This window comes from Macaca thibetana, chromosome 13 (assembly GCF_024542745.1).
Source record: "Macaca thibetana thibetana isolate TM-01 chromosome 13, ASM2454274v1, whole genome shotgun sequence".
NCBI classification, from domain to species: Eukaryota; Metazoa; Chordata; class Mammalia; order Primates; family Cercopithecidae; genus Macaca; species Macaca thibetana.
The window spans coordinates 104,849,393-104,876,301 of record NC_065590.1 but is presented as its reverse complement, the minus strand read 5'-3'; the positions used below and the strand labels follow the sequence as shown (position 1 = coordinate 104,876,301).

General features: G+C 43.0%; 1 protein-coding gene across 21 annotated transcripts in view; it reads right to left on the bottom strand.

Annotated features, from left to right (window-relative positions):
• Window positions 1-26,909, bottom strand: part of MYT1L (myelin transcription factor 1 like) — a 536,335-nt gene that overhangs the window by 461,198 nt on the left and 48,228 nt on the right. The gene's annotated exons all lie outside the window — the stretch shown is intronic.

Sequence of the window (26,909 nt, the reverse complement as noted above, 5' to 3'; positions counted from 1 at the left end):
ATTTGTATATCCACACAGACACACATGCACTTATAAACATATGCGTAGTCATACATACATAGGTTGCTGCCTCCCTGATGTTACCAAAAAACAGATTTTCAACGTTCACCTTGCTTCACCTGGAGAGCTTAGTGAACTATGCATTCCTGGGCCCCGCCCCCAGAGTTTCCGATTCTGTGGAATTGGAATGGGGCCCAGAACATCCTTTTCTAAGAAGCCCAGTTGATGCTCCTGTGGCTGATCAGGGCACCCCACTGAGAACACTGCTTAAGAGAATCATCACTGTTCCCGGATTAGTAGGACCTCTGGATACCTCCTATGGAGTGAAAATTAATTCAGGTGAAATGCAGCCCCTGCAATTTGTCATTATGACTTTGAACTTGGGGCTCATATTGGAAATGACTGACAGTTTTCTCTATCAATGTTGTCTTAATGCCCTGGGATTGTTTATCCGGGTTGGAGCCATAAGGATCTTGAAAGAGCCAATCTTGGCCGCGGTGGCTCATGCCTGTAATCCCAGCACTTCGGGAGGCTGAGGCGGGTGGATCATGAGGTCAAGAGGTTGAGACAATGCTGGCCAACATGGTGAAACTCCGTCTCTACTAAAATTACAAAAATTAGCCAGATGTGGTGGCACATGCCTGTAGTCCCAGCTACTTGAGAGGCTGAGGAAGGAGAATCGCTTGAACCCAGGAGGTAGAGGTTACAGTGAGCTGAGATCACACCACTGCACTCCAGCCTGGGTGACAGGGTAGGACTCCATCTAAAAAAAAAAAAAAAAAAAAAATTCCTATCTCTTTTTCATACTCAAGAGTCCAGTGAAAAATACCTGCAAGTTCTCCACAAAGGCCTTCCTCTTTAATAATACAGAGCCTGTATTATTAAAGATTATTAAAGATGACAGATTAATAATACAGAGCCTGTATTATTTAAAGAGGAAGGCCTTTGTGGAGAACTTTCAGGCATTTTTCACTGGGTTCTCGAGTATGAAAAAGAGATTGGATTTTTTATTTTTATTTTTATTTTTGAGACTGAGTCTTGCTCTGTCATCTGGCTGGAGTGAAGTGGTGTGATCTCGGCTCACTGCAACCTCCACCTCCCAGATTCAAGCGATTCTTCTGTCTCAGCCTCCTGAGTAGCTGTGGTCATTAGAGAAATCCAAATCAAAACCACAATGAGATACCATCTCTCGCCAGTTAGAATTGTGATCATTAAAGAGTCAGGAAACAAGATGCTGGAGAGGATGTGGAGAAATAGAAATGCTTTTACACTGTTGGTGGGAGTGTAAATTAATTCAACCATTGTGGAAGACAGTGTGGCAATTCCTCAAGGATCTAGAACCAGAAATACCATTTGACCCAGCCATCCCATTACTGGGTATATACCCAAAGGATTATAAGTCATACTACTATAAAGACACATGCACATGTATGTTTATTGCAGCACTGTTCACAATAGCAAAGACTTGGAACCAACCCAAATGCCCATCAATGATGGACTGGATAAAGAAATGTGGCACATATACAACATGGAATATTATGCAGCCATAAAAAAGGATGAGTTCATGTCCTTTGTAGGGACATGGTTGAAGCTGGAAGCCATCATCCTCAGCAAAGTAACACAGGAACAGAATACCATACACACCATGTTTTCACTCATAAATGTGAGTTGAACAATGAGAACACATGGACACAGGGAGGGGAACATCACACACCAGGCCCTGTCAGGAGGTGGGGTCTGAGAGAGGGATAGCATTAGGAGAAATACCTAATGTAGATGACAGGTTGATGGGTGCAGCAAACCACCATGGCACATGTATACCTATGTAACAAACCTTCACGTTCTGCACATGTATCCCAGAACTTAAAGTATAACAATAAAAAGAAAATACAGAGTCTGTCTTTCTAATTGAAAACAATTCATCATAGCAGACCTTTGAATTGGGAAAAGCAATCTATGAAAAGGAATATTGCCCTCCTGTACAGTGACCTTTCTTCCTTCTATTCATTTTGCACTAAAATTAGGAGAGTACCACCTTCCGAACTTCCAGGCTTCTGTAAGCCTCTTGGGTATGAAAGACCCATCAATTACTCTTTTCTTGATGGGCAAATTCAGAAGGAGAAAAGAAAAAGGAAATTCCAGCAAAAAACAAAAACCAACCAACCAACCAAACAAAAAACAATAAAAACAAAGAGTAAGTCCTGGAAAGAAATATCAAAGAGACATCAGGAGTCCTTTAACCCTTAGGTCTAATGTTGTGAGAATTATTTAATCTCATTATCTGATGGTTCACTCTCAGGTGTTATATTCAAAGACTAAGAATGAGCAAGACATACCCTTAGGTTGTGCATATCACCTGGCATCCTGGGACAACATAGATGTCCATCAGCAGGTAGATGGACAAAGAAGGTGTTAGTGTATACGAATAATGGAATGGCATTCAGCCTTACAAATGAAGGGAATCCTGTCATTTGCCACAATGTGGATGAACCTAGAGGACATCACGTTTAATGAGATAAGCAGACACAGAAAGAAAAACACTCGATGATCTCACTCACATGTGGAATCTAAAAAAGTCCACTCAAAGAAACAGAGTAGATGGTGGCTGCCGGGTGCTTGAGGGGGTGGGGGATGCAGAGAGATGCCATTCAAGGAAGAGAAAACCTTATCAGACAGGAGAAGTATGTCCTGGAGCTCTAACGCACAGCATGGTGACTATGGTAAATAGCACTGTATCGTATATTTGGAATTTGCTAAGAGAGTAGCCTCAAGGGTTCTCTTCACTAATTTTTAAAAAATGGAACTGTGTGAAGTGATAGATGTATTAGTCAGCTAGATTGTCGTATCCTTTCCCAATGTGTGTGTGTGTGTGTGTATATCACATCATCACGTTGTGTATCTTAAAGGTATATAATTTTTATTTGTCAATTATATTTTAAAAGAGCTGAAAAAAATATCAGGAATATGTTCCCAAAGTGAAAATTGTGACCTGAAAATCTACAAACTTTTAGGATTAATGGGAAAATTAAAATCACATTCTGACTGACCCTCTCCTTATAGAAAATGTGGCTAGTATTGATCCATTCCAGGGAGTGCTAATCCCCCTGGGATGGAAGGCAAGGTACAAGTCATCCCGACAGCAGACGGGCTGCAGAGTTGGGAATCCTGGGTTTGAGCCCTGTCAATGTGTGTCACTGGTTTGAGCCCTGTCAATGTGTGTCACTGGCCAGGTTTGCTAGGTCACATTGTTTAACCTTCCTGAGCTCTAGTTTGTTTCACATAGAAAGAAAAAGAAAAAGCAGTGGCCAGGGATTTTGTGAAGACACAATAGCCTAATGTATGTGAAAAATGTTTCAGAAACAGTCAAGCTCCTTCACATGCCTCCTCCGCCACAGCCTCCGCAGCCCAGGCTCTGACAACGAGCAGGGGATCATATCACACATGTCATGACATCAGCACGGCCTGGCTCCTTCTAAACAAGATCAGAGTATCCATGCCATTCCTTCGTGTTTTCAGGTCCACTCACCAAGCATGGAGACGACATTACAGAGAGAAACAGGATTCACGATACGTGACGAGATTTTACACCTGGCTTCCCGCGACTGACATGTGATGCTGAAAAGTTATTGGCTAAAGTTGTCTGCGCCTCCGTGACCCCATCTGTGAAGTGGGTACTGGAGTAAAAAAACTTGACAAAATTTTCCTGAGGATCAGACGAGAAAAGGTTTGTGAATAGAACTTTGAAATTGTAAAGGCACACACAGACTTCAGTGCCTATTATTGCATAACACCTCTAAGAATTTTTACTGTATCTCAAGTGAAAATGACAGATTTGATTGAAGAATCATAGAGACAAACCAGAAACTGAATGCCGTGCTTGTGAGTTACGATTTCACAACTTCTAGAACCATTCACACTTCTAATTTTGCAAGGCTGATAGCAGAACTACTTCAGCCTAAGTCATCTGTATCCTGCTGGAGGGACTTTGGAATTTCTTTCTTTCTACCTTTCTGTTTTACATACTTTTTTCTATCTCACAGAAGCTTACTTTGCTGGCGATTTATTAATTTTTGTTATATTATACCAAGCCTCTGCTTTATTAAAATTCCCTAAAAGAGTTTTCCCTAGATTTCCTCTAGTTTTATTATTTTTCTCTTTGCAGTGGAAATATATTTCCCAGCCCATGTGGCACAATCATCTGCAGGGTGTCTTCAGAATCGGACACTCAGCGGGCTGCTCATGGGTGAGGTGAGGAGGGGATGATTTGTCTGTTTTGTTGTCACGGTAATGTCTTCCAGGACAATGCTCCTAGCATTTCTCTTGGGAAATCTGCCAGATTCTAAAACATACTACTCTTACTACTCTCAGGAGCCTTTCCTTGATCCTTGTTACGGTGTTACTTATCAGATTACTCAGAGATTGGGCACCACCAAATCCTGTCTCAGGAAGTCTTGGTTAGGCAACATTTGCCTCAGTCCATTGCCCCACACTCAACTCACCCTACAGCCTTTCCTCCCTGTTGGGGTGTGTGTGTGTGTGTGTGTGTGTGTGTGTGTGTGTTTCCACAATGTGTCTACAATAGAATCTCCAACTTTTTTGTTTCACAATTTCTTTGCATTTGGTTGTTCTTACCATCAAGTCAAAACAGAAAACTACATTTCTATTGCACTTATACACTATGTCTTTTGATATTGTAGTTCATTTGCATCATAAATCTGATTACAGTCTTTTAGACAAATCGGAAATGAAGAAAGAATATTATAAACTAGGAACATAACTGTATCATCTACTAATGTTAAATAGACACAAAATTATTTGAATGGAACTAAGAAGATAATTAACAAACCCCTGGGAGAGCCACAGCATTAGTCCTCCCACCGTTAGGTAGGAAACAGAATTATCTTCCATTGCCAAGTCCTCAAAACTCCTGTCAATAGGGAGTTGGCTGGTGAGATGTTAAGATTTGGCTAATGAGGCAAATAGCAGAATTTGGCAAAAAACACATTTATGTTAGAAGTTAAAAAGAAGTAAGTAAGAGAGTTGTGCAGATACAAAAACAACTTCTACAATTGAAAATAATGGATTTGTGGAGATCTTCAGACCATTAAAATATTAGGCAGTGGCTTAATGATTATGTGCTTCTGGTAAATGAAGACTGAAAGTAAAACCTAAGTCAGGGAATTTATGCTCTTGATTATTACAACGTTTTCTGGAGCCAGTCAGGAAGAAGGACATGCACTAGGAACATCCTTCATTTCTTAAAAGAATAAAAATAAATTGAAAACATACAGGGAAACAAATTGTTGGAATGAGATAAAACTTTAATGCTTAATGTTTCCCAAAAGGGTACTATTAAATTTAAAAAGTACATGATAAAATGAACCCAACTCAAAGTTGAGTCACGGACATTCTATGATCCATGGATGCAGTCAGACACGCCTTAACATAGCTCCTGGAGTCTGGAGTTTTGTGTATTTTTAAAGTTTTTCCACTGTTGAATCCCAACAGCTAGAATAGTGTCTGACATAATACAGGCACTGAATAAATATTTGTGAAATAAGTAAATAATCAACTTTGGGGGAAGAATAATGAAGGAATGAATGTGTGTTTTATCTATTTCCTCAGTTTTCTTTCTGGGATTATTTATAAAATATCCAATTTTGCCGTAATATCCTGTCAAGCAAAATACTTTCACAAATAATTATGATTCCTGAAGCCACAATATCTGACCTGTCTTTGCAGCTGGTTGGAGCTTTTCTAGCCCACCCAAAGTTCAAATGACTTCTGTACAATTCCAAATAAAGGCATGTGTTTCAATGCACAGCATTTTTCCTTCATAGATTATGTTATGAACAGTGATTTATTGGAAAAGAATTTTGATGTTTTTACCCCAGGTGATAGGCACAAATATATATGTGTGTGTGTGTGTATATACATATATAATTTGTATATGTAATTTTTGTGTGTATATATATATACACACACACACAAATTACATATATATTTATATATATACAAATTATATATATAAATTATATTTTTATATATATATATATCACAGGTAATAAACATCTAGGTCTTCAGTGAAGGAAACACAATAGCATAAAGTGAACATATAAAATATTTTTCCCAAAAGGCAGGGCAAAAGACACAAGCAAAATTTCCAGATATAAAACACACTGAAACTAATAACTTTTAAATGAGAACTATCATTGCCCTTGGAGAAAGCAGTCAAATTTAATTCTTCCCTGAATTACAACATGCAACTTCCTTTTTTGATGAATTAATTGATTAGGATTCCTGTGAACAGTCTTGTTTCAGCGTTTGTGAAAGTCGTGCATTTATAATCACTTTGAAAATGGAACAGAAGGAGAACCCTACTGGGAGGAGTGAGGAGAGCCAATCACCTCCCAGCTCCAGGGTAAACGACGCCCTCTACTTACATCCCAGAAACAAGGGGTGCTGCACATATGCAAAACCCGGTCACAGAGTGTACTGCCTGATGACAGAAACCATTCCGACGCATAAATCAATAAATGCCTGAACCGTGTGGCGCAGATGACCTTTCGGATGTGAGTGCGAACTATATTCCTAAAAAGGCCCTTTGCACACAGATACCAAGCAAAGCAAGGGACTAACAGAGCATAACTGGTGCTGGGGTTTGCAGGAGAGCCTGTTGCTAGTGCCCTCCTCTGCCTTTACTTACAGCACCTGTCAGCTGATGCAGCTCGTGCCCCCAGGATCCTGGCAGGTGGCACAGAAGAGGCCCTTTTCCCCTCTGGCCGAGTTCATCCCCATATGACTTTGGCCTCTTGTTCATGACTAGACCTTTCAGGACCCTGACTGTACCTGTTTGCTGTATGCCAAGCATGATGTTTACATCTTGGGTTCCCTATGTGATTTCATCCTTGCAGCAATTTTACAAGGTGACTTTTATATATGTGTTTCTCACTTTAAAAAATTGGGGCTTAGGAAAGTTAACTTGCTGGGCCAGACATCCATGGCAGCAGGGTTAGAATTTGAACCTAGACTCAACTGACCCTGAAGCCCAGGTTCCTTCCAGCACAACATCTGAATTAGGCCTGGCAGTTTTAACACCATTCACTTGTTCTGCATTTCTGGGTCTCTAGCTCATGCTGCCAAGGACTGTGCATCTCCTGAGACCCAGAGTCTCTGCTTTCCACTAATCCGCAGCCCAGCCTGGAGCCCTAAAAGGCCCTGGGTCTGATGCCTTTTTCTTTATTCGTGTGTGTACAGTACCTCATAACAGCAGTAGAAATAGCATGCTCTGATTACTCCCCAAACCCTAACCCCCCAAAAAATCCCAGACTGCTACCCAAATTCACAAAGAATCATACTTCATAGGTTACTTTATATAGGAATGAAAGTTAAAAAATAGGTCATAGTGAAGTATTCATACAACCTAATAATCTTAATCAACTGAGCAGAGCAGTAAGGTACTAATTCTGGTGGGGTTGCCTTCGATGGACTTAACTTGAGGTTCTGTGCAATGCTGGCCCAAGCTGCTCAGGGCCATGGTGCTTGGCTGAGTGTGCCCACTCCTGTGGGCTGAGGACGCACACAGTCCCAGCACAGCGGGCTACACACCGTGAAACTAAGACTGGAACGTCAATGAAAGGCCAGTGCTGAAGTTGAGTCCAAGCGATAATGAATCATACAAATATCTAGAGGAATTCAGCACTCCTCTAGGAGAATTACGCAACAGCAAAACCCAGGGGACCCAAATCCATTCAGCAACTTTTTTTTAAAGCACTTCTCATGACAAAATACCAGAACGAATGTTAAAGGGGATGCAAAGCCGAGAAAAGGAATGAGTAAGTAAAAGCACAATATTTGGAGGCAGCCAGATTTGGGTTCAAATTCCTGCTCTATAACTTACTGGTGAGAACATCTTGGGCAACTAAAATTCAGTCTTTTTAAACTTTTTTTTTTTTTTGAGACGGAGTTTTGCTCTTGTCACCCAGCCTGGAGTGCAGTGGTGTGATATTGGCTCACTGCAACCTCTGCCTCATGGGTTAAAACAATTTTCCTGCCTCAGTGTCCCAAGTAGCTGGGATTACAGGTGGGCACCACCACGCCTGGCTAATTTTTTGTAATTTTAGTAGAGACGGGGTTGGCCAGGCTGGTCTCGAACACCTAACCTCAGGTGATCCACCGGCTTCAGCCTCCCAAAGTGCTGGGATTACAGGCTTGAGTCACCGCGCCTGGCCCATCTTTTGTTTTTTATTTTCGTAAATGATAATAATGACATCTACATTTTAAGGTTGTCATTAGAGTTAAATAAGATTATGTAAATGAAACACTTGGTACATAGCCTGATACAAACAAATATTTAATAAATGGTAACTTTATTATTTTAATAAGTGCGAGTTCTTGAGCTCAAAAAGCTGCAGCCAGTGGCATATGAAAGAGAACACAGTGCGAGCTAGACGGTGAGTACAGAGGGGACCCAGGCGGGCCTTCCTCCCAAGTCTAACTGGGATTCTGGATGATGCTGGATGGTGCACCCGCCACATGGGAAGAACTTCATTGTTTAAGAGCATGGGCCTTGAGGCTGTGACCATGAGAAAAAGCATTTAATCTTTTGGTAATGTTTCCTTGTCTATAAAATATGGATATTTTATTTTATATGGTTGTGGTAAGCGTGAAGTTCAATAATCCAAATACATGAAGATCAGTTCATGGTACGTAGCAAGTAATGGAGACATTTACGTTTGACAATGACAACGATGGAAACAAAGGGCAGAGCCTTGAGGCTGGTGGGATCTGGGGCCCTAAGGAGGCATGGATGGAGGGAGGAAAACACTGAAGGCTGTGAGCTGTGAAGTTGCTGCCTGGGGAGAGGTTTTCTAAGCAATGCTGAGAGGGCCTGGAGGTGGCTCAGCCTCCCATAGAGGCTAGAAACAGAACAGCTCCAGGTGCAGTCTGCGTGGGCAGCCAGCAGCGGGGCAAATGCAGCGCAGCCCTCCACAGCCTGCGGATGCCCCAGGAGACACTCTGAGAGTTTCACAAGTAGGACTTCATTCAGCCTTCACAATGGCTCTGCAAGGCAGGCTCTAGTATTGTCTCCATTTTATAGGTTAATAAGGTGATTCTCAAGGAAGTCAAGTAACTCCATGCAGCTCCAGATTCACTCATGGCACAGCAAGGCTTTTAGCTAAGATCTACCAGGCTTCACTGCCCCTGCCTTTCCCAAAATATAACACTGCTCCCCTTGGGAACATTCATTCCACGTGCAATAGAAACGGATGGCATTTGCATCAGGAGCAGTGGCTGGTTTCACATGATAAGACCTCAATATTTACACAAACTATGCAGTGAGGATGGGAGTGCCGAAGTCCCAAAAGGGCTTTTCTGGGTTTGTCTGGAAGACACAAAGGTCCAAAGTAGTAAAGATATTGATGGGGATGGGGTGGGGTAAGGGACCACAGCATTTCGCAGTGGCTCTATGAGCTACCGTTACCCTGGCTGGAACCAGTTAGGATATTTAGGATGGCACAGGAACAGGGAGTGGGCCAGGGTATGGTTAAAGGAAGGAGGGAAAATGGTGATATGGTTTGGCTGTGTCCCCACCCAAATCTCATCTTGAATTGTAGCTCCCATCATTCCCACATGTTGCGGGAGGGACCCAGTGGGAGATACTTGAATCATGGGGACGGATTCCCCCATACTGTTCTCATGGTCGTGAATACGTCTCACGAGATCTCCCGGTTTTATAAGGGCTTTCCGCTTTTGCTTGCCTTTCCTTCTCTCTTGTCTGCTGCCATATAAGATGTGACTTTGCTTCTCCCTTGCTTTCCACCATGATTGTGAGGCCTCCAACGTGGAGCTGTGAGTCCATTAAACCTCTTTCCTTTATAAATTACCCAGTCTTGAGTGTCTTCGTTAGCAGCACAAGAACAGACTAATACAGCCAGCAAGCCAGGGAGTACATGGAGAGTGCTTCAGCACAGGAGGATGGGTCCTATGGCCATGGTGAACCAGAATGAGCCAGGTGGGGAAACTGAGCCAAGGAAGGAAGCAAATAGAAAGTATGCAGATGCCAAAGGGGCAGGGCCCACCTGCAAGCAGCTGATGTCTGGGCAAATGGTACCCCGAAACACGAAGTCTGAGACGAGTGTTTGAGAAGAGGAGCAACGGCCCTGCACTAGCTGCTGCCTCACAGATGGCACATGGGGCAGGCTTTTGCCTCACAGTCCCCCTTGCCCTCACAGGAGGTTCATGCACAGGGGCCTCGCCCTTACTTCCATGGGGAAACTGAAACTCAGAGAGGTTGAGTGAATTCCAAAGACCCCCAAACAGGTAAAAAGCGGAGCTGAGTGAAACCCACATGAAGGAGTCAAAGTGCATGCTTTAGTCTGTTCTAGAAAGAAAATTGGAAGCTGTATAAGAAGCAGATGTGGGGATAGACCATATTGGGGGAAACGAGGAGGATGAAACCTAATAAAGGAATGGACAGAAAAAAAATGCCCCAGATGGAAGCAACAGGATTTCCTAAATGGCTGGATTTTAGGAGAAGGGGACAGGGGAGGCCGAGGTTGCCCTGCAGTTCACCTCTTGGTGGGCTGAAGGGGGAAGGTGCAACCCAGCTAGCATGAACTCAGACAAAAGAAGAGACCCAGTGTGGTCAGGGTGTGCTGAGCTCAAGAAGCCCAGGGCATCGAAGGAGAAATATCTGGCAAGGAGGTGCCTGGATTCTGTCAAGCTACAGTCAGGGATGTGAAATTTGGCTGTGAAAATGAGAGTTAAAATCATGGAATGGACACCACTCTTAAGGCAAGTATGTCAAATAAGAAAAAAACCAAGGACAGAGGCTTCAGAACCACATCCGAAGCTCCCACATCATTCAAGTTCCTTTAAGGTCATGCATCCAATACCCACTTTGCATGTCTAACTTCAACATTCATTGAAGATTTACTCTCTAATCAGTATTAATAAACGATGAGATTTGGGGAGATAGCAGATGGGAATTCCAAAATGCTAGAAAGAGACTTATAAGATAAGATAGAGTTTAAAACAAGGCCATTTTCCAATTCCATGCAAGCCCACATCCATTTGATGCATGTATTTGTCGACTTTGGCTAGAAGGACTTATTTCCTGAGTCGTAAATAATCAATAAGGTTTTCTGTCATTGTTAACTAGGCATGAGGGCTAATAAAAAGTATGGAAATAATAAAGTAATTTACCTCTATAGTACAGAAATTTACTTTTCACACATTTTACTCTTAAGAATCAGTGAGATGAGTGGCGTCATTCTTTGTAAATTTGCACATCAATATGGGGGAATGTAGTGGAAAAGAGAGAAGACATGTAAAGTGGGAAACAGCTATGATGAAAACGCAAAATATTTTATTTTAAGGTCAATTTTTCCACATTTAGACCACAAATAGCCTATGAAAATTATTCATAAATTTCTTATCCTAAAAATAGTAATACGTATAATAAAAGTTGCTGTTTAACATTAAACAATCAGAATAAACGTTTGAAAACTTTTTTGTCCTGAGTAATAAACTCACAAATGGAAATCAATGGTAAGAAAGTTCAACTGGAAAACCATGCCAGGAAATCGGCAAGAGGAACTCCCTTTTTCGTTAATTTCCAACATGTAACAAGCTGCTCTCACTGGTGTGTGTTTCCGGCTTGGAGATCACCTGCGGCAGTTGTTAACCCTGGGCTGCCTTCCGTTTGCAGAACCTTAACAACATCCCTGCCTCGAAATCAAGAATTATATGTTTAGGGAATTCAAACTCATTTAGTTATTAGCCTAAGTAAAATATTATTATGAAGATAAATCTGTAGGGAAGAGGGAAAAACCCCAAATTACCCATTCACAAGGCAAATAGAAATGCCACTTTGATTAACTCATGTTTTAGTGCACACCTGAGCAGGTGTCTCTTTGTGGACATTATTCTGTGGTGCACCCAAGCATTCGGGGCAGTGTGTAGATTTGTAGCCGTGTGTCTCTTTCACCAGCCCAGTCTCCTGCGTGTGGGGCGCACACAGGCCCGGGCTGGAGCTCAGTGATCAGGGCCTCCCAAGGCCATCTATCGCTCAACACTTTCTAAATTATCTGGAGGTAAAGGGTGAGGATTTTTAAAGATTCCCACACACTTATTTTAGACTAATTGTTTTATAAGATACCTTACAATGCTTTTTTGAAATGACCATGCCCTTGAATTTATATTAAGGTCAAATTGTTACAGAAGCTTCTGTATTATCAGACTGTGCGCTTATCTGGACATGGTGGGTTACAAAGAGCTTGTGGCCCTGCTCGGCTGCAGCCCACATTCTGAGCAGCACTGCAATAGCACCTCTCAGTGTCTTTGCTCTCTTACAAAACAGGGGCACACTTCCCATCTCATGAAGGTTGTGAAGGTTACAGGAGGTAACCTGTGCTTTATATGCAGGCAGCTTTCAGGTCATTGCTGCTAGCCTCGTTCCCTTCACTCCCATCCTACTTCTGCCTTGCATTCTCTCCACATGCTCTTCCCTCCAAGCTGCCATAGAGATTCCCAACAGATTCAACTTTGGAAGCCAAGTGCCATCTGCCATCCGTGAACCCAGTGATCTCCAGTAGCCCCTGGATTTGTGCACCCCGGCAAGCCCTCACAGCTCAGCCTGGTATCAAGGCTCTCACGTCTTGCTTAACATCTTGATCCTTTTCTTCTCTGTCGTGCCTTCTGCCTGAACGTCTTTCCTCCAATCAAGAAGGCAGAATCACTGTGGGTCCATTTGCATAAATTCAATCCTCTTTGATTCTCCCAGCCAGAATTATCTCTTGCTATGCCCAAATCATACAGTCCTTTATCTCTGCCTCCAAAGCTCTTCGTGACTTCTGATCTAATATTAGAAATCACATACACAACATAGGCACACGGGCTGTGGACTAATGATTGTGTCTCTCCACAGTTCATGTCTTGAGCCCTGATGTGATGGTGTCAGGAGGTGGGGCATGTGGGGAGTCATTAGGTCACGAGGGTGGAGTCTTCATGAAGGGACTGGAGTCCTTTGAAGAAGGAAGAGGAAGAGGGAGGCAGCTCTGCATCTTCACCTTATGAGGATGCAGCCAGAGGAGATTGTCTGCAACCCAGGAAGGGAGCCCTTGCCAGATACCAGATGTGGAGACACCTTAATCTGGACTTCCGAGCCTCCAGAACTATGAGAAATGATGCCTGTTGTTTAAGCCATCTGGTCATTGGTGCCTTGTTGCAGCAGCCTGGGCAGCCTCACACAATGTTTGTAGACAGCAATGGACTGAGAGCTGCCTGCATCTGCCTCATCACATTCCTTTAGTTATTAGCTTGGTGTCTTGTACATTCACATGAAATAATTTATCCCCATTGCAAATCTATCTGTGAGTCTCTACCATGTGCCAGATAGAGGGATGGATGAAGAGGGAGAGAAGGGAATGATCTGTCACTTAATCAGAGGTCTGTTACACTTGAGATTTGCCCAAAAAAATGACACACAAGCAATGAAAAAATTACAGCCAATCTCCCTAATTGGTACTCCATGTATTCAGGGATTCTTTAAGTATAGCCATAAAAGGACATTAAGGACAATACATAATCAAGCGAAAGTAGTTAATAAAGTACAGCACAGTCTCTGCCTGCCCTGGTGCTCCTGCCCCAGCTCAGTCCAGACGCCGCACCCCCTCCCAGCCAGTTTGAGGCTGCAGAGATGTCACCGAGAATGAGCCAAGCAGTGCCAAGCATCCTGCTCATCATGACCTTCCTCTTTAAAAATCAACTGACACTGACTCCTATTTCATTTCTCTTCCCTTCCTGGTCATGTTGTGGAGTTTATTATGTCAGAATGTACAAACTCCTTACCCGTGTCAAGGATGTGGCTGCGTGTTCCTCGCTTCCTGCCTCCAGGGAGCACGCCGCGGCCTGTGCTGGCTCGAGAGGTCCCGTGTCTGCACGTGTACACCTGTGGTTATGGATTCTCACCATGAATCACATCTGCAGTGAAGGGTTCTGACATATAGCAAGGAACTGACAAGTGACCCTTTTGTTTTTCTCTGGTTCAACAGTCTGGGCAGGTCACAAATGGACACAATGCCAACAATATGGATTTTTAAATTAGAATTTGAGGAGCTCCCCCCCCATCCCAGGCGTAATAGCTCAGTTACCCACATAGTCCAAGAACACCCACTTGAGGAAGGCTCTATGGAGCTCTCTCGTTTTGTTTATTCCATGAAATAAAATGAAAGACAATTCTTGCATTCTTAAAACAACGTTCACACACGTCAGCCATGATGTGATTGATACAGGATGGCTTAAAAAGCTCCCACCCCACTCGAATGGGAGGAATTTATGCTGCAGGTCTCAGTTTGTCTTTAAAGGCAGAACTGTCTTCACGTCTCCTAGAGGGAACTAACAGGAGTTCCCTGTCGGCCGGATGGCCTCTCTGAGCCAAGGCGCTGAGGTCATCTGGTGGTTCTGGGAGTCAGCTGGGGCTGCCATACAAAGTGCCATAGGCCGGGCGTTTAAACAACAGAAATCATTTCCTCACAGTTTTAGAAGGAGGAAGCGCAACATCAAGAAGCCAGAAAGTTTGGTTTCTAGCGAGGGCCTGCGTCCTGGCTGTCAAATGGCCACACTCACCCTGTCCTCACTCTGGCTTCGCTCACAAAAACGCCAGCTCCCTGGGCACGGATCCATGCCCATGACCTCACTCCACCCCCAACCGCCTGCTTGGGTTTGAGGTTTCAGCGTACGAATTCTGGAGGGACTCAGAGTTCAGCCCATAGCTGCAGTGTTTTTACTAAGTGGGTGGATCAATGGCAGATCTTCAAAGGGAGAATCAGAATTCAAAGAAATTTAGAGGCTGAGAAAAGTGTCTTCGTGATTCATTCTGCCTGTTGATCTTAGGCACTCACAGGCTGCATGGCCGCCTGAACTCTGGATCCTGGCGAGGCCTCGCCTCACCCAGCACTCCCGCCAGCTGCAGTAATGCCCTGCCGCCCTGCCTGAAGCCGAAGATGACAGGCACCCTTATTGCCCAGCTCTCTTCCCAATGCTTACTGGGTTCCAGCCCTGTCATCGTCCACTCCTGGCAGCACCTGACCTCCCATGTTCTCTGGGCCTCTAGGACACCCACGGCAGGCTCTCCCCGGCCTCACCTTCCCCCAGACCTCGCTGGGCCCTGGTGCTCTCAGAGGTGCCACCTGCGCAAGGGGTGGGTGTCTTCCCTTTACTGCTACTTCTCCATCTCATTTCTTTGCTTAAAAATGTAATGGTCAGATCCCAAACTATAGGAAAAGAGTAGAAAACAAAACAAACTGGCCTCGCAGGGGAATACACTTTAGTGTGTGCATGTTGGTGAGTTTGGACAGGAACAAAATCAACAGCTTCTGCCTCCCCTCCTTGAGCAACATCATCTCCAGCACAGGCTTCTTCCCTGAACTCCCGAAGCCCACATTCAACTACGGATTTCTCCATTAGATGAAAAGCAGGCGTCTTGGCTTAACCCGTCTAACCTGATCTCTGGGTGTCCCTCCAAGGGCTTCCCGCCAGTCTTTCTAGTTGAGCAAATGACGCTTTCATTCCACTGGCTGCTCAGAGGAGCTCTTGGAAGTCACCCTTGATGCTTCTTTCTCACACCCCATGACCATTGGGTCAGGAAATCCCACTGGCCCTGCACCTCCAGCGCTTCCAGGCACCTCCCATCTGCACCCCTGGTGCCCCAGCTCCTTGCCTGTACCCCTGCAGCCCCTGGCTCCCTCCTCTCCACTCTAGCTCCTTCTCCACCTGCAGTGGAGGGATCCTGGGACAGTGTCAGTCCCAGGAGCTCTCAGGGGCCTGTGCCTTCTGGGCCCCTTGCTGTCTCTCAGGGAAGCCAAAGCCGGCCTTGTGTCCACATACCCTCAGCGGGCTGTATCCTACCCCTGCCACAATTCTGGACTCTTCCCTGACAACGGTCCTCCTCATTCCTCTGCTGGGGCACTAATGGCTTATTTAATCTTGCAGGACCTTTTGGGCCTGGTCCTGCCTTCAGCCAGTGAGAAAAATGCTAAATAGTGAGTGAGAAGAAAAACAAAATGAGTAAGAACAGGGATTTTCCTTAAGGATTAAAACACATCTAGAAATGACCCCTGATAAATGAGACATTTGGAAACAACAGAGACCAATACGGGAAGTGGGTGCCAGGGAGAGTCTCAAATCCCATCATGTTCCCGTAGGATTGGGGCTACGGTTTTGGTAGCTTTTTAAATGGATCATGCCAGGAAGATTTAAACATTCTACCTCCTCAGATAGGAATCCTCCTAAGGACCAGTCTTTGGCCTGGTCGTCCAGCCAGAGCCAGTGTCTGGACGGGGTGGGAAGCTACTCGGAGCATAGCGCAGTCAGGGCCTGTAGGCAGTGCCTGGACCTGCAGTGAGTGCCAGAGGCAGCTGCCCCAGGGCAGGGGGGCTGTGCACAGGGCCACGCGCCTCAGAGTGGCTGCAGCAGCAGGCAGTACTCAGCTGCGAGGGCTGCAGTGCTGCACATCTGAGAGGTTACTAAGGAGGGAATTTGGGTTACAAGAAGGAAACACACTGGAAAAGTCAATTGCCATTTGCACGTCCGAAGGTGACGCAGTGACGTAAACGTGTTGCTTTTATCCACCCACATAAAACTTTACTGTGGGTGAAATTAGAATTCGTATTCTTTTTGGTATTTTTAAATATTTTCTCTCCATTATTAAAATACAAAAGAAAAAATGCTATAAAGACCTTACAGAACACTAACGAAATACTTTTCAAATGAGCTTAGAGAACTGATACTCAATTATCTATATGATACATTTGTACAAAAAGAAACAAAAAGGAGAAAGGTAGGCGCAAAGAAGGAAGGAAAGGCATCATAGAGAAATTATAATGAACAATAATTACTGTATGTTTCAAAATAGCTAGAAAAAAAGAATTGTAGTGTTTGTAATACAGAAAAGATAAATATTTGAAGTGATGGTTAACCAATATCCTGATACAATCATTACACATTGTGTACATGTATTAAAACATCACATGTAACGTACATGCATGAAAACATCACATGTAACGTACACGCATGAAAACATCACATGTAACGTACATGCATGAAAACATCATATGTAATGTACATGTAGGAAAACGTCACATGTAACGTACATGTATGAAAACGTCACATGTAATGTACATGTATGAAGACATCACACGTAACTCCACAATATTTATGACTATTACATATCAGTTGAAACTTTTGAAAAGAAAGAAACAGAAGGATGGAAGGAAGGAAGGAAGGGAGGGTGGGAGGGAAAGAGGGAAGGGAAGGAGGGAGGGGAGGGAGTGCATTCAAAGCACTCAAATGTCACTGGAATTTACTTACAACATAAACTGATTTTTTTTTCCTAAAACATTTAGGAAAACAGATAAAGGGACATTCTTAATCACTCATACTATGTGAACACTCTTAGCTTCTCTTACTAGTATTAGAAGCATTTTGTTTCAGGAGATTTGGACTTGTTTTTATCTAAAGCAATTTCTTGGACTAAGGGGAGTAGGCTGAGAAGGAAGAAATAGTGTACTTAAAACATATTTCTTATATAAGCAGTATTCGCTCCAGCTATACAGTTGCAATGAACTATGTTTCTAATAACATCACTTGGCATAGGAATCTTAATTGTAGACCTTGTAGAATGTCTCCTTACACTCACTGTTTCAGAGCACTTTTAAAGCATGTCACGGTAAGATAGAGGAGAAGCGGTGTTGAAGCCCTCCCAAAGCATGGGCAGAGCCTGGCTCAAGCCAGCCTGTAACCTGGTCCAGGGGTCATTCCATGAGACCCCCAGAGCCTCCAGTCGGAGAGCCGTGAGGCTCAGCAAACACGTATTGATCCCTGTGTAGTGCTGTGAGGGGGCTGGAACAAGGAAAGCTGATGGCCACACACTGAGACAAGGCCAGGGTTGCACCTGGAGCATGAGCAGGTGAGGTAGAGTCAGCCGGAGCCGGAGCGCTGGCTTGGGGTGGGGATCACAGCTGAAGAGTGCTGGTGGTCGGATGTCACCTTGGGCAGCCGTTGAGCCAGGCCTTGGGGGATAAATGGATAGACGTGTTTGGAAACAAATTTCAAGAAAATGTAATAATAAAATGGTGTGTGTGTGTGTGTGTGTGTGTGTGCACGCGCGCGCACGTGCCTGTTACAGCAGTCATGTGAAAGCAAACTGCATGTGAGACTATCACATCGCTGGGGCCATTCTGGGCAGGAACTTCATCTAAAAGCATTGGTCGAACCGGAAAGGAGGAAGCTACTACCTTAAAATCCATTCTGTGTTCTGTGGTTTCAGCACTAGGAGCTACTTCTGGTCATAGGATGTCAGAAATCATCCTACCTATGTATGACGCACCGAGCCCCAGTGCCCCCAGCTGGGCCATTTGGATGCTGTTGAATGAGAAGAACAAAACCGGGAGAGGGAAAGTGGTTTCCTGGAGGTCTTATCGCACCGGGTGTGAGCTCAGGCCAGTGCGCTGCATCCTGCCCTAAGTTGCCCCTTTAAAACACCAGCTCCTGCTCTGAGAGATCTCCTCTACCTTGTCCATGGAATGTGAGCATTACTTTCTTTTCATTTCAATATGTACCATGAAAACTTTCCACATATCCACGGAGCATGCTTCCTGTCGCCGCCAAGATACGCTTCAGTGAACTTTGCATGGGATGATGTATTCCCAGCCTCATCTCAGCCCATCTTTCCACCTTAACCTTCCACACATAACCAACCTATTCTTTCACACCTCCACGCCTTGTTCTTGTCCTCAAGAGAAAGTCCCAGCCAACCTCCTCCGCCTGGGAAAGACCTACATATTTTTCAGTGCCATTCCCAAATGAGGTCGAACCCCACCTTGCCCCAGCGGGTCCCTCCTCTCTGCCTGGAAAACTACCCTGCCTTGTGTTTGTTGCTTTATGGAGTTGTGTTTTTTATCTGTCTGTTTTTATTTGGTGGAATGTGAGCATTCAGAGCTCTGTGCCTGGCCCACCATACACAGTGGTGTGTGAGTAATAGGTCCTCAGGATCCCTGTGACGTGAAGCAATGTTTCAGGCTTCCTTTCAAAAGAGTGAATCTTTTTGCTAGGTAAGGTCTGTTGTAATCCATGTCCGATGTCCACACACTGCAGAGACTATGCTCTGAAAGCCGGTTGTGTACCTTTGCGTGCCTGTGTGGTACCTTCACACGTTTCTCAGGGCCTACCCCCGACACAACCCTGAGTGGACAGGTCCTCATTCAACCAGGACCATGATAACTTGTTACGGGATACTGAGGTGTCTCGATTCCGCCTATCAGAATTATTTAACTCATTGGGATGTGGATCAGACAGTTCTTTAAAATCTTACAAATATGTCAGTTAATTGATAAAGTCCTTTTACAATCACACAGAGAAATGGTTTCAGGAATCCAAGGTTGGGGGATGGGGAGAGCTATAGAGAACCAGGAAGACCCTAGTTATCTGTCTGAGTTTGTTAGTTTCCCTTCACCCTGGTCCTCCTGACATCTTCCTGCTCTGCAAGCTCTAAGGCTGTTCGTCATGTGCAATGATGGTGTCAGCAGCCAAGCCACCAAAAAGCAGCTTGGGAAGGCCGAATTCAAGTTATGATGCCTTCATTTTAGACGGAGGGCTCCTTGAATCTCACCCTCTGCAGGTGCATACCAGACTATTGTTTCCACTTTCCATTTGCCCGCTTTCTACCTCCTCCTCATGATTCTCTCTTGCCTCCATATCAGATGCTGGAGCCTGTTACTCCACACTCCCTGGGAAGCCCTCCTGGGCCTGTGCATCCAAACGAACACTCCTGCCCCCAGAGCCTATGGTGCTTGACCACGGCACCACGCATGTGTGATTTCTGTTTGCCTTTACTTCACCTGCAGAATTCCGATTGATTCTTTTCTGTTTTGTTTTGTTTTGTTTTTTTCTTTTTTTGAGATGGAGTCCCACTCCTGCCTCCTTCTGATCTTCTTCTTTTTTTTTTTCTTTTTGAGACAGAGTCTTGCTCTGTCGCCCAGGCTGGAATGCATGGTGTGATCTCAGCTCACTGCAAGCTCTGCCTCCCAGGTTCACGCCATTCTCCTGCCTCAGCCTCCCCAGTAGCTGGGACTACAGGCACCTGCCACCATGCCCGGCTAAATTTTTGTATTTTTTGGTAGAGGCAGGGTTTCACTGTGTTAGCCAGGATGGTCTCGATCTCCTGACCTCATGATCCACCCGCCTCAGCCTCCCAAAGTGCTGGGATTACAGGGGCGGGCCACCACGCCTGGCCCCGATTGATTCTTGATTTTCCAAAATGCTCAATCTTTACTCATCTTTTCACCCTTCATACCCAAGGGTGATTTGTACAAAGCATTTGCTCAAGGGTGACCTTGTGGGAACCACTTCTGTTGCCTCCCATCAAGTAAAGGATGACGGGGTTCCACGGGTGGACCGGCTGTCCCATACGGGAGTGAAGGGAACACAGATTGCACACAGGTGCGCCATGGCCAGAACGGAGGGAACAGTCAACACCCGCAGTTGCATACACGCTCATGTTTCCACAACCTTCACTGTGTTTATCAGTGAAAGTGGATTCTTTAGAAAATAAAGTTGTCCAGAGTCCCGCAACTGGTTCCTTTCCTATAACAGGGATGAGTTAGAATTTAAATAGTGCAGAAAAGAAATAATTACAGGATTAGGCAGCTATAAAGTTACTGCCCTTCAGGTGTTATGTAAAGGTAAACTACAAATGGTCATATAACAATTGTAATTATAGAAAAAAATGGAGTTTTCTACCCTTTGCAATAGAATAAAAAAGAAAGAAAAATCCACGATACAACCAGTGTTATGGCTAAGCTACCTAATCAATTAGCCTACCCTAATTCGAAGGAAAAAGAGCTATAGTCTATTCTAGCAAAATTTAAAACAATAATGTCTTTGAATATCTTTAGAAATCCATCCAATGTTACCAGTGACAGAAAAGTCATTATTAAGTTATTTCTGCTTTTGGTTGCAAAATAGAAAAGGTAATTATTAATTCCAAAATACTTTTCATATACAAAATTAGACTTTTTTTCCTATATGACAATTATCAATCTAAGAAATTTAAAGCGGAAAGTAAAAACAAACTTTTTTACTTTTATGAGTTAATGGTAGTGGCCATATATGTGCTATGCACAAGGCACTAATGTGGCCTACATGTGTTGTGTACATGTAACATGTGACACACAGCAACTCATGTGATCTCCACAATGATTCCAAGAGGTCCTGGCTAGTATTATCCTCATTTTGCAGAAAATGAAACTGAGAAGCAGAGAGGAAAATTTACCCTCAGACTTACAGTGGTAGAAAGCTGGATTTATTTCCTGCCATTCTGGTATAGGGATCCCTCTTCTGCCACTGTTATGCAACTTTGCATTTATTGAAGCTTTTAAGTATGGAGATTTTTAAAGAGACACAAAATTTTAAAGCGAACAGTTTAATAAGCCCATATACCTATCATTTACAAAAATGTAGTTTGGCCACTGTCACTTATCTAGACCCCATTTGATAACCATTTCTATATTATCTTGAAGAAAATTCCAGAAATCATATAATTTTGCCTACCAGTGTTTCAGTGTGCATATCTAACATATTAGAACTTTATTTTTAAACACAGGCAGGACACTATTAACATATTTAAATAAACAGTAATTATGTGATATCATGTAGACATTTTAAATAGTTGATGCTTTAAACTTCAGTGGTAAATCTAATGTATAAAGTCATATTTTTCCTGACTATATTTTAATGCCATGTATCTCTTCTTAAGGGAAACAGTAGGACAGTGGTGACTATGAAGGGACAAAGTGTTCCCTTGAGCCCAAGGCCACATCACCTAAAGGGGAGACGAACACAACACAGGAACTTACCAAGAACAAAAGGCCCCTCTCCTTCTCTTGTTCTAACTTCTTCACCACGCTCTCCCTTGCCCAGATCTGGGAGGTACCTGTGCTAGGGCTCTGTACTCCCTGCCCCATGAGCCTGTGTCTCTGAGATGCAAGCGGCATCTGGGAGGCCGTGGACCAGCTCTGTTGTTATCTTTCACCCCACACTACTTAAGAGGATTCTTAAAATAAAAGGAGAGCTCTCCTCAATGGAGCTTTGTTTCAGCTGTTTACCATTTCTCAATGTCTTAACAATTGTGATGCTGTAAGGCCAGTGTGAAGTTCTGGGTACAGAGGACAAAACTCCCTTGGTTTTATGGTTTAAGATTATATACAGGCTAATAGTATCTACTTTTCCTATATTTCAAGGCTATGTCTGATTGTGATGATAGTTCAAAGTATGGAGGACAACAATGCCTTCTTACATAGCAAAGAATTATTATAATGATTCAGCCATTCAACATGGAAGAGGAAGAAGGAGAAGAAGAAGAGGAGGAGAAGGAGGAAGAGGGAAAGGTGGAGGAGGGAAGGGAAGGGGAGGGGAGGAAAAAGAGAGGTAGAGTCCAGGAGGAAGGAAGAAAAAAGTGGAGTAAGAAGAGAGAAACAGGGAGGGAAGGAGGAAGGGAGAGAGAGAAGGAGAGAAGAAGAAAGGAAGGAAGGAAAGAAGGAAGGAAGGAAAGAAGGAAGGAAGGAAGGAATCAATATTATTCCTCAAATGTCAACCAGCACCTGTTCCATACCCAGGTTGCTTTTCCCTCTCAGTTCAACTTTACCTTCAAGTTTGTTGGCTGGGTAGTTTTGGGTTGAGTGCCAGCCTTCAAGGTATTTCCATTTTGCCATTCTATGTTTATAAGGGTTTTTAATATATACCCTGGGCAACACTGCACACTGGGATTTTCTTTCACTAGCTGCTTATAATCAAAGAATGTAAACTAGGAAAGGTAGGAAGCTCTTTTCAGCAGACAGTACTTATGTGATTTATCTATTTAAGAAGCAGGACAAGTACATGGCATAAAGTCAAGGATGGGGTAAGAGGTAAATGAAATGAAAGCTTTGATATAGAAAAATTATCTGGGATTTCAAATAGATGGATATAAGAAGTAGTAAAACCAGGTATTGGAAAAGGAGGAAATAAAGAAATAAACAATAAGTGTCATCAGTCAGAAAACATTAAAGTAAAAATTAAGAAAACATGTATGAACGACTAAATTCATTTGTGGACTAAAGTAGAAAGTGTTAGATTTTCTGAGAAGTTTTTCTTCCTATAAGGAGGATTTCAAGCATATACTATTCCTGCTTATATGATGTCAAATTAGGTCATTTTAGTGAATCCACCACGAAACACTAGTTAGACATTGCATACATACCCTGGTTGTATGGTTCACAGCTTTATGCATTGTTGATTTGTTGCTATTGCTTTATTTTCTGCATATCAAAGTTGCTTTGGTAATACGCATCATCTCCAAGACAACCAAGTGAACCAACTCCAAGGAACTATTTGGAGTTAAAAATCTGGAGGAGTAAAGGCGTTCACCTGCCCATTCCATATAAGACAGAAATCAGGAGCTGAGGCTATGGGGTGCCTTTTAAACCAAACTAAACTTCTTCTATCCGCCCTTGTGCACATTACATAACGCTCTGCCTCAGGTCTCTCCTGCTCAAAATGGGGATGATAATGTTTCCTTCCCTAGTGTTATTTTAAGGAGGAAGTCAGGTAACATACGTCAACTTCGTAGGACAAGGCTGCAGCGCAGAAGTGTGTGCAGGGTGACCACGTGCGTGCAGCATTGCAGCAGGGTTAGACCCCATCCGGAGGTGGAAAGGAAGCTTCAGCCAAACAAACCATAACGTGAGAGGAATCCAGACGTTTTGTGATCTAAAGCCCAGAACCCCAAACACAAAATTTCATCATAAAATATTGTAATTTAAGTCTCCTCAAACACTTCTAATTCCTTCATTTAATTGATGAAGTGGCCGAGGTTTAGAGAAGGCTGGTGGCTTTCCCGGGTGCAGCCATAGGGGACACACTAGGTTTTCCAGATTTTGATGTGGGTTGTTTTACACCAAATGTACACAACCATGGTGATATGGTTTGGCTGTGTCCCCACCCAAATCTCCTCTTGAATTGTAGTCCCCATAATCCCTACATGTCATGGGATGGACCTGGTGGGAGGTAATTGAATCATGGGGGTGGTTACCCCATGCTCTTCTCATGTTAGTGAGTAAATTCTCATGATATTGGGTGGTTTTATTAGGGGCTTTTCCCCCTTTGCTCAGCACTTCTCCTTCCTGTGAAGAAGATGCCATTCTTCGGCTTTGCCTTCCGCCATGATTGTAAGTTTCCTGAGGCCTCCCCAGCCATGCATAACTGTGAGTCAACGAAACCTCCTTTCTTTATAAATTATCAGGTATTTCTTCACGGCAGTGCGAGAATGAACTAATACACGTGGCATGATTTTTCATGTCATAACTAGTAATAGTGTAGGGACAAATGACTTTTGCTTTCTTTTTAATAAAATTGTTGGTAATATGTACAGAAGTGGGAGGAGTAAATGCCTGTGTCTTCCTGATTGATTATAAAATTCTTTCCAACTAGCTCGTGCAAGTGGTCAACAACTGAGGCCAAAATGTATTGCTTTATAGAGATTTAGCAGACTTATATTAATGATCCAATTTCCTTGAATGGGGTGAACTTGTTAACTTGCATATTTAGAAAAACTATAATCAAATATTGAAAATACTGTCATAGGAAATAGAAATTAACCCATAGAACCTAGAACATGTTCTGAACATAGTAGATCCTTAACATATATCCATTACATTGAATTGAATTAGACGTAGTCTGTATCTGTCCAGAGGCTGAAAGTAAGAACAACAGGTGCCTATTATAAAACTGAATAATATTCAAACCCTTGACACAATCCAACAATGGAATGAGTTGCCTTGTTGAGTTGTAAGCTATCCATTCCTGGAAATATTCAAGAAGCAATAAAAAGGCTTCTTTTTAGGGGTAGGTGGCATGGGGCAGAAATGCTTCTGTAGTGCACTCTGGAGTTTAGTATAATGGACATAATCCTAGCTTTCTTTAATGGTAGTGGATCTCGAAATTCTCAGAGTTACACATCAGAAACAATAATAGTCACTATATTAAATTGCTCATACTGAGATTTCATTTTTAAAGTAAATATATTATAATACTTTTCATATCATGTGTCAGAGACTCAATATAAGCGTGGATTCTGCAACTAAAAGGTGGACTTCTAAAAAGCTGGGTCATGTTCTATCATTTGCATATCACCACTGCCTCACACAGTGTATTACACATAGTAGGTACTTCATACAATGATTTTATATACGAACAAAAGAACAAAAAAGTGTCAGATTTTTAGCTGAGTTTATGAGAATTTAGAAGATATTTTGAAATACATATTTAGCCTTTACAAAACTAAATTTGTGCTATGAGATTAGTTTTTTCTTAAGGTTGAATTTATGACACTTCTATGTGTAATGGCAGACCATTCAAACATTGGATGGTTAGCTGTGTTTTCAATAGCAGAGGACATGCAGTGATATGACCACACATAAAATGCAGCAGGATTGTAAAGATATTGCCCTTCTCAAAAGTATCAAAATGTACATAGTCTTGAATCAAGAAATTCTACTGTAAATTTATCTTAAGAAAATAATTAACAGTGTGAAAGGTTTTAGGTGAAGAATGGTTATTAAAACCGTGTTTATAAGGTAAAAGTTTAAAAATCCAACTTATGAAATTACAATACAGAATTGATGAAGTATATTTCAGTATATCCATAATATTGTAGAATTGTGTATATCCATATAATCCATTATTCCATAATCCATTATTATGTATATCCATAATAATAGTAGAATGCTAGACAAGGTAACAGAACAAAATAAGGTAACAGAAAAGTAGTTCTTCAGGCTATGTGCAGTGGTTCACACCTGTAATCCCAGCATTTTGGGAAACCAAGGCGGGTGGATCACTTGAGGTCATAAGTTCGAGACCAGAATAGAAAAATAGAAAAATTAGCCAGGTGTGGTGGCATGTGCCAGTTACCCTAGCTACTTGGGAGGCTGAGGCAGGAGAATACCTTGAACCTGGAAGGCAGAGGTTGTGGTGAACTGATTGTGCCACTGCACTCCAGCCTGGGTGACAGAGCCAGACTCCACCCCCCTCCCCCCAAAAAAGTAGTTTTTCTTACAAAAAGATACATGTGATGCATAAAGGGAAAAAGGAGTAAAGAACAAATGGTAGTTTGACTCACATTAATTTAAAATCTTATTGAAGACTGTCAAAGAAATCAGTCTTGAATTTTAAATCAACATACTAATGGTGGTTGTCACTGAATTTTTGAATTTCCAGTGCTTTAAAAAATTATATTATCTATTATTCTAATATTCCAATTTTTCTACAATGGACATACGCTAATTATGTAAAGAAAATAGAAGTTTAAAAACTTGGTCTCTCTGGCAGTTTGACGTTAATGCAAAGAATGACAGTGAGAGGATAGGTTGCTAAAGATACTGACACCAAAAGTAAGAGAGTACAGAGATGATGCCTTGAAAAGGATAATTTTTGAACCATTAAAAATTAGTTGTGTAGCAAATAGAGAACATTGGGTCCAACAGATTGGTTTATTTCTCAGTCTTGCTGGAAATTAAATTTGTAGCATTTCTCAATTCCACCCACTCTTAATTGGAAGAGAAAGCGAAGGTCACAGAAGCTGAGAGTCCCCCTCAACGTCCCCCTCAACGTCCCCCTCAACGTCCCCAGGCAGTCAGGGCTGCCCAGACCTCGAACCTACACGTGGTCAGTCTCAACGTCCCCAGCAGTCAGGGCTGCCCAGACCTCGAACCTACACGTGGTCAGTCTCAACGTCCCCAGCAGTCAGGGCTGCCCAGACCTCGAACCTACACGTGGTCAGTCAATGCCACTCTTTCATGCAGCTGAAAATT